General features: G+C 61.1%; 1 protein-coding gene across 1 annotated transcript in view; it reads right to left on the reverse strand.

Moving 5' to 3' along the window:
* Positions 1-12,951, reverse strand: part of gpalpp1 (GPALPP motifs containing 1) — a 63,372-nt gene that overhangs the window by 49,771 nt on the left and 650 nt on the right. The gene's annotated exons all lie outside the window — the stretch shown is intronic.

Genomic DNA, 12,951 nt, shown 5'->3' on the forward strand with positions numbered 1-12,951 from the left:
TGAAGGGAGGTCAGTGTGGGTGTGAGGAGGAAGAGGTGGTCAGTTTGAGATGGGGTGGAAGGGGAGGTCAGTGTGGGGTGGGGTGAAGGGAGGTCAGTGTGGGGATGGGGTGGAAGGGGAGGTCAGTGTGGGTTTGGGGTGGAAGGGGAGGTCAGTGTGGGGTGGGGTGAAGGGAGGTCAGTGTGGGTGTGAGGAGGAAGAGGTGGTCAGTTTGAGATGGGGTGGAAGGGGAGGTCAGTGTGGATTTGGGGTGGAAGGGGAGGTCAGTTTGAGGTGGGGTGGAAGGGGAGGTCAGTGTGGGGTGGGGTGAAGGGAGGTCAGTGTGGGGGTGGGGTGGAAGGGGAGGTCAGTGTGGGTGTGAGGAGGAAGAGTTGGTCAGTTTGAGATCGGGTGGAAGGGGAGGTCAGTGTGGGGGTGGGGAGGTCAGTGGGGTGTGGGGTGGAAGAGGAGGTCAGTGTGGGGGTGGGGTGGAATGGGGGTCAGTGTGGGGGTTGGGGTGAAGGGAGGTCAGTGTGGGGGTGTGGGTGAAGGGAGGTCAGTGTGGGGGTGGGGAGGTCAGTGGGGTGTGGGGTGGAAGAGGAGGTCAGTGTGGGGGTGGGATTGAAGAAGGGTCAGTATGGGGGTGGGGTGGAAGGGGAGGTCAGTGTGGGAGTGGGGTTGACGGGGGGTCAGTGTGGGGATGGGGAGGTCAGTGTGGGGGTGGAGTGGAAGGAGGGAGTCAGTGTGGGGTGGAGTGGAAGCAGGGGTCAGTGTGGGGGTGGGTGGAGGGGGGGTCAGCGTGGGGGTGGTGTGGAGGGGGGGGTCAGTGTGGGGGTGGGGTGGAAGGAGGGAGTCAGTGTGGGGTGGAGTGGAAGCGGGGGTCAGTGTGGGGGTGGGTGGAGGGGGGGTCAGCGTGGGGGTGGTGTGGAAGGAGGGAGTCAGTGTGGGGTGGAGTGGAAGCGGGGGTCAGTGTGGGGGTGGGTGGAGGGGGGGTCAGCGTGGGGGTGGTGTGGAGGGGGGGGTCTGTGTGGGGGTGGGGTGAAGGGAGGTGAGTGTGGGGGTGGGGTGAAGGGAGGTGAGTGTGAGGGTGGGGTGAAGGGAGGTGAATGTGGGGGTGGCGGTGAAGGGGAGGTCAGTGTGGACGTGGAGTGGAAGGGGAGGTCACTGTGGGGGTGGGGTGGAAAGGGAGGTCAGTGTGGGGGTGGGGTGAAGGGAAGTCAGTGTGGGGTTGAAGGGAGGTCAGTGGGGGTTGGGTGGAAGAGGTGATCAGTGTGGGGGTGGGGTGGAAGGGGAGGTCTGTGTGGGTGTGGGGTGGAAAGGGAGGTCTGTGTGGGTGTGGGGTGGAAGGGGTGATCAGTTTGAGGTGGGGTAGAAGGGGAGGTCAGTTTGGGGGTGGGTGTGAAGGGAGGTCAGTGTGGAGGTGGGGGTGAAGGGAGGTCTGTGTGGGGGTGGGGAGGTCAGTGTGGGTGTGGGGTGGAAGAGGAGGTCAGTGTGGGTGTGGGGTGGAAGAGGAGGTCAGTGTGGGGTGGGGTGGAAGGGGAGGTCAGTGTGGGTGTTGGTGTGGGGTGGAAGGGGAGGTCAGTATGGGTGTTGGTGTGGGGTGGAAGGGGAGGTCAGTGTGGACATGGATGGAAGGGGGGTCAGTGTGGGTGTGGATGGAAGGGGGGGTCAGTGTGGGGTGGGGTGGAAGGGGAGGTCATTGTGGAGCAGGTGAAAAGGGGGTCATTGGGGGTTGTTAAAGGAGTTCAGTGTGGAAGTTGGTGGAATGAGTGTGTCACAAAGCTGGTCCCTTTTCTTTCTAAAAGCTGTTCCTTGGCTCAAGGAGATTCTGTCCTTAATATTTTTTCAGAGGGACAATAAACCGGGCCTGGCTCATTTCAGTCTGGTTTAGTAGAGAGAAAAAAGGATTTTGAGAGACCTTTTGCAAACAGATGAGATTTCAGGCCAATGTTTTGAAGTGGCCTGTATACAGAGAGGGGAGTGGTCAGTTTTCTAGCTCGCCGAGCTGAGCAGTTTCAGTTCAGCCTTGAACTGGTTGGAAGTTCAACAAGGTGCTGTGTGCAAACTCTCTCTCTTCTGCCCTGCAACTTCAACCTGGAAGCATGTTCATCCATTTATACTGGTTTTTAAAAGGAGTTTGCTTCTTGGGACTGTTGTGTATATTTGGAACAGCATAATTAAGTCTCGCTGGATAGACTTAGTTCTATAGGAGATCTTTATTCTATTATTTGTGTTTCATTGTGTAATTTTGTGAATAATTCTTTGTCTGTTTTAAAATCTAGTAGTCAATCTAGCCATCTTAACCTTGGTAATTTTTACTGTACACTTACTGAATCAATTTGCAAAGCTATGGTCTGAGCTGCCTGCTTAAGAATGTTTGAGTGGTCTGGCTTTGTCCATAACAAGGGGATCAGTTTGGGGTGAACTGGAAGGAGGTGGAGTGGAAAGGGAAGGTCAGTGTGGGGGGGTGTCTGTGGGTGTGGTAAAGGAGGGGTTAGTGTGGTGATGATTGTGTGCAGATGGGGTCAACGTCTGTGGGGGGTCAGTATGGAGGGGATTATGTCCGGGGGGCAGTGTGGGGTCATTCTGTCGGGGGGCGTCAGTGTGGGGAAGATTGTGTGTGGTAGTTTAGTGTGGGGGGGCAGGGTCAGTGTTGGGGGCGGGGTCAGTGCGGGAGGACGGTTTGGGCGGCAGGGGTCAGTGCGGGAGTTGGTGTCGGGGGCGAGGTCGTTGGGTGGCGAGGTTGTTGTGGGGGCGGGGTTGGGGCGGGAGGTCGGTGTGGGGGCGGGGTCAGTGCGGGAGGTCGGTGTGGGGGCGGGGCAGTGCGGGAGGTCGGTGTGGGGGCGGGGTCAGTGCGGGAGGTCAGTGTGGGGGCGGGGCAGTGCGGGAGGTCAGTGTGGGGGCGGGGTTGGGGCGGGAGGTCGGTGTGGGGGCGGGGCAGTGCGGGAGGTCGGTGTGGGGGCGGGGTCAGTGCGGGAGGTCGGTGTGGGGGCGGGGCAGTGCGGGAGGTCAGTGTGGGGGCGGGGTTGGGGCGGGAGGTCGGTGTGGGGGCGGGGTCAGTGCGGGAGGTCGGTGTGGGGGCGGGGTTGGGGCGGGAGGTCGGTGTGGGGGCGAGGTCAGTGCGGGAGGTCGGTGTGGGGGCGGGGTCAGTGCGGGAGGTCAGTGTGGGGGCGGGCTGGAATGGGAAGGTCAGTGTGGGGGTGGGCTGGAAGGGGAAGTCTGTGTTGGTGAAGGGTGGAAGGGGAGGTCAGTGTGGGGGTGGGGTGGTCAGTTTGTGGTGGGGTGGAAGATGAGGTCAGTGTGGGGGTAGGGGTGAAGAGAAGTCAGTGTGGGGGTGGGGAGGTCAGTGTGGGTGAGGGGTGGAAGAGGAGGTCAGTGTGGGGGTGGGGTGGAAGGGGGAGGACAGTGTGGGGGCTGGCTGGAAGGGGAGGGTCAGTGTGGGTCATTGTGAGGTTGTGTGGAAGGGGAGGGAGGTCAGTTTGAGGTGGGGTGGAAGGGGAGATCAGTGTGGGGGTGGGGTGGAAGGGGAGATCAGTGTGGGGGTGGGGTGGAAAGGGAGGTCAGTGTGGGGGTGGGGTGGAAGGGGAGGTCAGTTTGGGGGTGGGGTGGAAGGGGAGGTCAGTTTGGGGGTGGGGTGGAAGGGGGAGGTCAGTGTGGGTGAAGGGTGGAAGGGGAGGTCAGTGTGGGGGTGGGGTGGAAGGGGAGGTCAGTGTGGGGGTGGGGTGGAAGGGGAGGTCAGTTTGGGGGTGGGGTGGAAGGGGGAGGTCAGTGTGGGTGAAGGGTGGAAGGGGAGGTCAGTGTGGGGGTGGGGTGGAAGGGGAGGTCAGTGTGGGGGTGGGCTGGAAGGGGAGGTCAGTGTGGGGGTGGGGTAGAAGGGGAGGTCAGTGTGGGGGTGGGGTAGAAGGGGAGGTCAGTGTGGGGGTGGGGAGGTCAGTGTGGGGGTGGGGTGGAAGGGGGAGGTCAGTGAGGGTGAGGGGTGAAAGCGGAGGTCAGTGTGGGTGAAGGGTGGAAGGGGGGGTCAGTGTGGGGGTGGGCTGGAAGGGGAGGTCAGTGTGGGGGTGGGCTGGAAGGGGAGGTCAGTGTGGGGGTGGGATAGAATGGGAGGTTAGTGTGGGGGTGGGATAGAAGGGGAGGTCAGTGTGGGGGTGGGATAGAAGAGGTGGTCAGTGTGGGGGTGGGATAGAAGAGGTGGTCAGTGAGGGGGTGGGGTGGAAGGGGAGGTCAGTGTGGGTCATTGTGAGGTTGTGTGGAAGGGAAGGTCAGTGTCGGTTTGTGGTGGAAGGGGTGGTCAGTTTGAGGTGGGGTGGAAGATGAGGTCAGTGTGGGGGTAGGGGTGAAGGGAAGTCAGTGTGGGGGTGAAGGGAGGTCAGTGGGGGTTGGGGTGGAAGAGGAGATCAGTGTGGTGGTGGGGTGGAGGGGGGGGGTCAGTGTGAGTTGGGTGGAAGGGGAGGTTTGTGTGGGTGTGGGGTGGAAGGGGTGATCAGTTTGAGGTGGGGTAGAAGGGGAGGTCAGTGTGGGGGTGGAGTGGAAGGAGGGAGTCAGTGTGGGGTGGATAGGAAGGGGGGGGTCATTGTTGGAGTGGGGTGGAGTGGGGTCAGTGTAGGTGTGGGGTGGGGGTGAGGTCAGTGTGGGCGTGGAGTGGAAGGGGAGGTCACTGTGTGTGTGGGGTGGAAGAGGAGGTCAGTTGGAGGGTGGGGTAGAAGCGGGGTCAGTGTGGGGGTGGGCTGGAATGGGAGGTTAATGTGGGGGTGGGCTGGAAGGGGTGGTCAGTTTGAGGTGAGGTGGAAGGGGAGGTCAGTGTGGGGTTAGAGGTGAAGGGAAGTCAGTGTGGGGGTGAAGGGAGGTCAGTGGGGGTTGGGGTGGAAGAGGAGATCAGTGTGGGGGTGGGGTGGAGGGGGGGGTCAGTGTGAGTTGGGTGGAAGGGGAGGTCTGTGTGGTTGTGGGGGTGAAGGGAGGCAAGTGTAGAGGTGGGGGTGAAGGGAGGCCAGTGTGGGGGTGGGGAGGTAAGTGTGGGTGTGGGGTGGAAGAGGAGGTCAGTGTGGGTGTGGGGTTGAAGGGGAGGTCAGTGTGGGGTGGTGTGGAAGAGGATGTCAATGTGGGGTTGGGGTTGAAGGGGAGGTCAGTGTGGGGGTGGGTTGGAAGGGGGAGGTCAGTTTGGGTTTGGGTGGAAGTGGGGGTCAGTGTGGGTGAGGTGTGGAAGAGGAGGTCAGTGTGGGGGTGGGGTGGAAGGGGAGGTCAGTGTGGGTGAGGGTTGGAAGAGGAGGTCAGTGTGGGGGTGGGATTGAAGAGGAGTCAGTATGGGGGTGGGGTGGAAGGGGAGGTCAGTGTGGGAGTGGGGTTGACGGGGGGTCAGTGTGGGGATGGGGAGGTCAGTGTGGGTGTGCGGTGGAAGGGGAGGTCAGTGTGGGGGTGGAGTGGAAGGAGGGAGTCAGTGTGGGGTGGAGTGGAAGCGGGGGTCAGTGTGGGGGTGGGGTGGAGGGGGGGTCAGTGTGGGGGTGGGGTGGAAGGGGAGGTCTGTGTAGGGGTGGGGTGAAGGGAGGTGAGTGTGGGGGTGGGGGTGAAGGGGAGGTGAGTGTGGGCGTGGAGTGGAAGGGGAGGTCACTGTGGGTATGGAGTGGAAGGTGAGGTCAGTGGGGGTGGGGTGGAAGGGGAGGTGAGTGTGGGGGTGGGGTGAAGGGAGGTGAGTGTGGGGGTGGGGGTGAAGGGGAGGTGAGTGTGGGGGTGGGGGTGAAGGGGAGGTGAGTGTGGGCGTGGAGTGGAAGGGGAGGTCACTGTGGGTATGGAGTGGAAGATGAGGTCAGTGTGGGGGTGGGGTGAAGGGAAGTCAGTGTGGGGTGGAAGGGGAGGTCTGTGTGGGTGTGGGGTGGAAGGGGTGATCAGTTTGAGGTGGGGTAGAAGGGGAGGTCAGTTTGGGGGTGGGGGTGAAGGGAGGTCAGTGTGGAGGTGGGGGTGAAGGGAGGTCTGTGTGGGGGTGGGGAGGTCAGTGTGGGTGTGGGGTGGAAGAGGAGGTCAGTGTGGGTGTGGGGTGGAAGGGGAGGTCAGTGTGGGGTGGTGTGGAAGGGGGGGTCAGTGTGGGTGAGGTGTGGAAGAGGAGGTCAGTGTGGGTGTGGGGTGGAAGGGGAGGTCAGTGTGGGGTGGGGTGGAAGGGGAGGTCAGTGTGGGTGTTGGTGTGGGGTGGAAGGGGAGGTCAGTGTGGACATGGATGGAAGGGGGGTCAGTGTGGGTGTGGATGGAAGGGGGGGTCAGTGTGGAGTGGGGTGGAAGGGGAGGTCATTGTGGAGCAGGTGAAAAGGGGGTCATTGGGGGTTGTTAAAGGAGTTCAGTGTGGAAGTTGGTGGAATGAGTGTGTCACAAAGCTGGTCCCTTTTCTTTCTAAAAGCTGTTCCTTGGCTCAAGGAGATTCTGTCCTTAATATTTTTTCAGAGGGACAATAAACCGGGCCTGGCTCATTTCAGTCTGGTTTCGTAGAGAGAAAAAAGGATTTTGAGAGGCCTTTTGCAAACAGATGAGATTTCAGGCCAATGTTTTGAAGTGGCCTGTATACAGAGAGGGGAGTGGTCGGTTTTCTAGCTCGCCGAGCTGAGCAGTTTCAGTTCAGCCTTGAACTGGTTGGAAGTTCAACAAGGTGCTGTGTGCAAACTCTCTCTCTTCTGCCCTGCAACTTCAACCTGGAAGCATGTTCATCCATTTATACTGGTTTTTAAAAGGAGTTTGCTTCTTGGGACTGTTGTGTATATTTGGAACAGCATAATTAAGTCTCGCTGGATAGACTTAGTTCTATAGGAGATCTTTATTCTATTATTTGTGTTTCATTGTGTAATTTTGTGAATAATTCTTTGTCTGTTTTAAAATCTAGTAGTCAATCTAGCCATCTTAACCTTGGTAATTTTTACTGTACACTTACTGAATCAATTTGCAAAGCTATGGTCTGAGCTGCCTGCTTAAGAATGTTTGAGTGGTCTGGCTTTGTCCATAACAAGGGGATCAGTTTGGGGTGAACTGGAAGGAGGTGGAGTGGAAAGGGAAGGTCAGTGTGGGGGGGTGTCTGTGGGTGTGGTAAAGGAGGGGTTAGTGTGGTGATGATTGTGTGCAGATGGGGTCAACGTCTGTGGGGGGTCAGTATGGAGGGGATTATGTCCGGGGGGCAGTGTGGGGTCATTCTGTCGGGGGGGGCGTCAGTGTGGGGAAGATTGTGTGTGGTAGTTTAGTGTGGGGGCGGGGTCAGTGTTGGGGGCGGGGTCAGTGCGGGAGGACGGTTTGGGGGGCAGGGGTCAGTGCGGGAGTTGGTGTCGGGGGCGAGGTCGTTGGGTGGCGAGGTTGTTGTGGGGGCGGGGTTGGGGCGGGAGGTCGGTGTGGGGGCGGGGTCAGTGCGGGAGGTCGGTGTGGGGGCGGGGCAGTGCGGGAGGTTGGTGTGGGGGCGGGGTTGGGGCGGGAGGTCGGTGTGGGGGCGGGGTCAGTGCGGGAGGTCAGTGTGGGGGTGGGGTTGGGGCGGGAGGTCGGTGTGGGGGCGGGGTTGGGGCGGGAGGTCGGTGTGGGGGCGGGGTCAGTGCGGGAGGTCGGTGTGGGGGCAGGGTTGGGGCGGGAGGTCGGTGTGGGGGCGGGGTTGGGGCGGGAGGTCGGTGTGGGGGCGGGGTCAGTGCGGGAGGTCGGTGTGGGGGCGGGGCGGGGCGGGAGGTCGGTGTGGGGGCGGGGTTGGGGCGGGAGGTCGGTGTGGGGGCGAGGTCAGTGCGGGAGGTCGGTGTGGGGGCGAGGTCAGTGCGGGAGGTCGGTGTGGGGGCGGGGTCAGTGCGGGAGGTCAGTGTGGGGGCGGGCTGGAATGGGAAGGTCAGTGTGGGGGTGGGCTGGAAGGGGAGGTCTGTGTTGGTGAAGGGTGGAAGGGGAGGTCAGTGTGGGGGTGGGGTGGTCAGTTTGTGGTGGGGTGGAAGATGAGGTCAGTGTGGGGGTAGGGGTGAAGAGAAGTCAGTGTGGGGGTGGGGAGGTCAGTGTGGGTGAGGGGTGGAAGAGGAGGTCAGTGTGGGGGTGGGGTGGAAGGGGGAGGACAGTGTGGGGGCTGGCTGGAAGGGGAGGGTCAGTGTGGGTCATTGTGAGGTTGTGTGGAAGGGGAGGGAGGTCAGTTTGAGGTGGGGTGGAAGGGGAGATCAGTGTGGGGGTGGGGTGGAAAGGGAGGTCAGTGTGGGGGTGGGGTGGAAGGGGAGGTCAGTGTGGGGGTGGGGTGGAAGGGGAGGTCAGTTTGGGGGTGGGGTGGAAGGGGGAGGTCAGTGTGGGTGAAGGGTGGAAGGGGAGGTCAGTGTGGGGGTGGGGTGGAAGGGGAGGTCAGTGTGGGGGTGGGGTGGAAGGGGAGGTCAGTGTGGGGGTGGGCTGGAAGGGGAGGTCAGTGTGGGGGTGGGGTAGAAGGGGAGGTCAGTGTGGGGGTGGGGTAGAAGGGGAGGTCAGTGTGGGGGTGGGGTGGAAGGGGGAGGTCAGTGAGGGTGAGGGGTGAAAGCGGAGGTCAGTGTGGGTGAAGGGTGGAAGGGGGGGTCAGTGTGGGGGTGGGCTGGAAGGGGAGGTCAGTGTGGGGGTGGGATAGAAGGGGAGGTTAGTGTGGGGGTGGGATAGAAGGGGAGGTCAGTGTGGGGGTGGGATAGAAGAGGTGGTCAGTGTGGGGGTGGGATAGAAGAGGTGGTCAGTGAGGGGGTGGGGTGGAAGGGGAGGTCAGTGTGGGTCATTGTGAGGTTGTGTGGAAGGGAAGGTCAGTGTCGGTGTGTGGTGGAAGGGGTGGTCAGTTTGAGGTGGAGTGGAAGATGAGGTCAGTGTGGGGGTAGGGGTGAAGGGAAGTCAGTGTGGGGGTGAAGGGAGGTCAGTGGGGGTTGGGGTGGAAGAGGAGATCAGTGTGGTGGTGGGGTGGAGGGGGGGGGTCAGTGTGAGTTGGGTGGAAGGGGAGGTCTGTGTGGGTGTGGGGTGGAAGGGGTGATCAGTTTGAGGTGGGGTAGAAGGGGAGGTCAGTGTGGGGGTGGTGTGGAAGGAGGGAGTCAGTGTGGGGTGGATAGGAAGGGGGGGTCAGTGTTGGAGTGGGGTGGAGTGGGGTCAGTGTAGGTGTGGGGTGGGGGTGAGGTCAGTGTGGGCGTGGAGTGGAAGGGGAGGTCACTGTGTGTGTGGGGTGGAAGAGGAGGTCAGTTGGAGGGTGGGGTAGAAGCGGGGTCAGTGTGGGGGTGGGCTGGAATGGGAGGTTAATGTGGGGGTGGGCTTGAAGGGGTGGTCAGTTTGAGGTGAGGTGGAAGGGGAGGTCAGTGTGGGGTTAGAGGTGAAGGGAAGTCAGTGTGGGGGTGAAGGGAGGTCAGTGGGGGTTGGGGTGGAAGAGGAGATCAGTGTGGGGGTGGGGTGGAGGGGGGGGTCAGTGTGAGTTGGGTGGAAGGGGAGGTCTGTGTGGTTGTGGGGGTGAAGGGAGGCAAGTGTAGAGGTGGGGGTGAAGGGAGGCCAGTGTGGGGGTGGGGAGGTAAGTGTGGGTGTGGGGTGGAAGAGGAGGTCAGTGTGGGTGTGGGGTTGAAGGGGAGGTCAGTGTGGGGTGGTGTGGAAGAGGATGTCAATGTGGGGTTGGGGTTGAAGGGGAGGTCAGTGTGGGGGTGGGTTGGAAGGGGAGGTGAGTGTGGGTGAGGGTTGGAAGAGGAGGTCAGTGTGGGGGTGGGATTGAAGAGGAGTCAGTATGGGGGTGGGGTGGAAGGGGAGGTCAGTGTGGGAGTGGGGTTGACGGGGGGTCAGTGTGGGGATGGGGAGGTCAGTGTGGGTGTGCGGTGGAAGGGGAGGTCAGTGTGGGGATGGAGTGGAAGGAGGGAGTCAGTGTGGGGTGGAGTGGAAGCGGGGGTCAGTGTGGGGGTGGGGTGGAGGGGGGGTCAGTGTGGGGGTGGGGTGGAAGGGGAGGTCTGTGTAGGGGTGGGGTGAAGGGAGGTGAGTGTGGGGGTGGGGGTGGGGGTGAAGGGGAGGTGAGTGTGGGCGTGGAGTGGAAGGGGAGGTGAGTGTGGGGGTGGGGGTGAAGGGGAGGTGAGTGTGGGGGTGGGGGTGAAGGGGAGGTGAGTGTGGGGGTGGGGGTGAAGGGGAGGTGAGTGTGGGGGTGGGGGTGAAGGGGAGGTGAGTGTGGGCGTGGAGTGGAAGGGGAGGTCACTGTGGGTATGGAGTGGAAGGTGAGGTCAGTGGGGGTGGGGTGGAAGGGGAGGTGAGTGTGGGGGTGGGGTGAAGGGAGGTGAGTGTGGGGGTGGGGGTGAAGGGGAGGTGAGTGTGGGGGTGGGGGTGAAGGGGAGGTGAGTGTGGGGGAGGTGAGTGTGGGGGTGGGGGTGAAGGGGAGGTGAGTGTGGGCGTGGAGTGGAAGGGGAGGTCACTGTGGGTATGGAGTGGAAGGTGAGGTCAGTGGGGGTGGGGTGGAAGGGGAGGTGAGTGTGGGGGTGGGGTGGAAGGGGAGGTCTGTGTGGGTGTGGGGTGGAAGGGGAGGTCTGTGTGGGTGTGGGGTGGAAAGGGAGGTCTGTGTGATTGTGGGGTGGAAGGGGTGATCAGTTTGAGGTGGGGTAGAAGGGGAGGTGAGTGTGGGGGTGGGGGTGAAGGGGAGGTGAGTGTGGGGGTGGGGGTGAAGGGGAGGTGAGTGTGGGCGTGGAGTGGAAGGGGAGGTCACTGTGGGTATGGAGTGGAAGGTGAGGTCAGTGGGGGTGGGGTGGAAGGGGAGGTGAGTGTGGGGGTGGGGTGGAAGGGGAGGTCACTGTGGGTATGGAGTGGAAGGTGAGGTCAGTGGGGGTGGGGTGGAAGGGGAGGTGAGTGTGGGGGTGGGGTGGAAGGGGAGGTGAGTGTGGGGGTGGGGGTGAAGGGGAGGTGAGTGTGGGGGTGGGGTGGAAGGGGAGGTGAGTGTGGGGGTGGAGTGGAAGGGGAGGTCACTGTGGGTATGGAGTGGAAGATGAGGTCAGTGTGGGGGTGGGGTGAAGGGAATTCAGTGTGGGGTGGAAGGGGAGGTCTGTGTGGGTGTGGGGTGGAAGGGGAGGTCTGTGTGGGTGTGGGGTGGAAGGGGTGATCAGTTTGAGGTGGGGTAGAAGGGGAGGTCAGTTTGGGGGTGGGGGTGAAGGGAGGTCAGTGTGGAGGTGGGGGTGAAGGGATGTCTGTGTGGGGGTGGGGAGGTCAGTGTGGGTGTGGGGTGGAAGAGGAGGTCAGTGTGGGTGTGGGGTGGAAGGGGAGGTCAGTGTGGGGTGGTGTGGAAGGGGGGGGTCAGTGTGGGTGAGGTGTGGAAGAGGAGGTCAGTGTGGGTGTGGGGTGGAAAGGGAGGTCAGTGTGGGGTGGTGTGGAAGGGGGGGTCAGTGTGGGGTGGTGTGGAAGGGGGGGTCAGTGTGGGGTGGGGTGGAAGGGGAGGTCAGTGTGGGTGTTGGTGTGGGGTGGAAGGGGAGGTCAGTGTGGACATGGATGGAAGGGGGGTCAGTGTGGGTGTGGATGGAAGGGGGGGTCAGTGTGGAGTGGGGTGGAAGGGGAGGTCATTGTGGAGCAGGTGAAAAGGGGGTCATTGGGGGTTGTTAAAGGAGTTCAGTGTGGAAGTTGGTGGAATGAGTGTGTCACAAAGCTGGTCCCTTTTCTTTCTAAAAGCTGTTCCTTGGCTCAAGGAGATTCTGTCCTTAATATTTTTTCAGAGGGACAATAAACCGGGCCTGGCTCATTTCAGTCTGGTTTAGTAGAGAGAAAAAAGGATTTTGAGAGGCCTTTTGCAAACAGATGAGATTTCAGGCCAATGTTTTGAAGTGGCCTGTATACAGAGAGGGGAGTGGTCAGTTTTCTAGCTCGCCGAGCTGAGCAGTTTCAGTTCAGCCTTGAACTGGTTGGAAGTTCAACAAGGTGCTGTGTGCAAACTCTCTCTCTTCTGCCCTGCAACTTCAACCTGGAAGCATGTTCATCCATTTATACTGGTTTTTAAAAGGAGTTTGCTTCTTGGGACTGTTGTGTATATTTGGAACAGCATAATTAAGTCTTGCTGGATAGACTTAGTTCTATAGGAGATCTTTATTCTATTATTTGTGTTTCATTGTGTAATTTTGTGAATAATTCTTTGTCTGTTTTAAAATCTAGTAGTCAATCTAGCCATCTTAACCTTGGTAATTTTTACTGTACACTTACTGAATCAATTTGCAAAGCTATGGTCTGAGCTGCCTGCTTAAGAATGTTTGAGTGGTCTGGCTTTGTCCATAACAAGGGGATCAGTTTGGGGTGAACTGGAAGGAGGTGGAGTGGAAAGGGAAGGTCAGTGTGGGGGGGGGTGTCTGTGGGTGTGGTAAAGGAGGGGTTAGTGTGGTGATGATTGTGTGCAGATGGGGTCAACGTCTGTGGGGGGTCAGTATGGAGGGGATTATGTCCGGGGGACAGTGTGGGTCATTCTGTCGGGGGGGGCGTCAGTGTGGGGAAGATTGTGTGTGGTAGTTTAGTGTGGGGGGCGGGGTCAGTGCAGGAGGTCAGTGTTGGGGGCGGGGTCAGAGTGTTGGGGGGGCGGGGTCAGAGTGTTGGGGGGGCGGGGTCAGAGTGTTGGGGGGGCGGGGTCAGAGTGTTGGGGGGGCGGGGTCAGAGTGTTGGGGGGGCGGGGTCAGAGTGTTGGGGGGGCGGGGTCAGAGTGTTGGGGGGGCGGGGTCAGAGTGTTGGGGGGGCGGGGTCAGAGTGTTGGGGGGGCGGGGTCAGAGTGTTGGGGGGGCGGGGTCAGAGTGTTGGGGGGGGCGGGGTCAGAGTGTTGGGGGGGGCGGGGTCAGAGTGTTGGGGGGGGCGGGGTCAGAGTGTTGGGGGGGCGGGGTCAGAGTGTTGGGGGGGGCGGGGTCAGAGTGTTGGGGGGGGCGGGGTCAGAGTGTTGGGGGGGCGGGGTCAGAGTGTTGGGGGGGCGGGGTCAGAGAGTTGGGGGGGCGGGGTCAGAGAGTTGGGGGGGCGGGGTCAGAGAGTTGGGGGGGCGGGGTCAGAGAGTTGGGGGGCGGGGTCAGAGTGTTGGGGGGCGGGGTC

Source organism: Chiloscyllium plagiosum, unplaced genomic scaffold (assembly GCF_037043375.1).
Source record: "Chiloscyllium plagiosum isolate Xiang-an unplaced genomic scaffold, Cpla_swu_hap1 HiC_scaffold_12, whole genome shotgun sequence".
NCBI lineage: Eukaryota > Metazoa > Chordata > Chondrichthyes > Orectolobiformes > Hemiscylliidae > Chiloscyllium > Chiloscyllium plagiosum.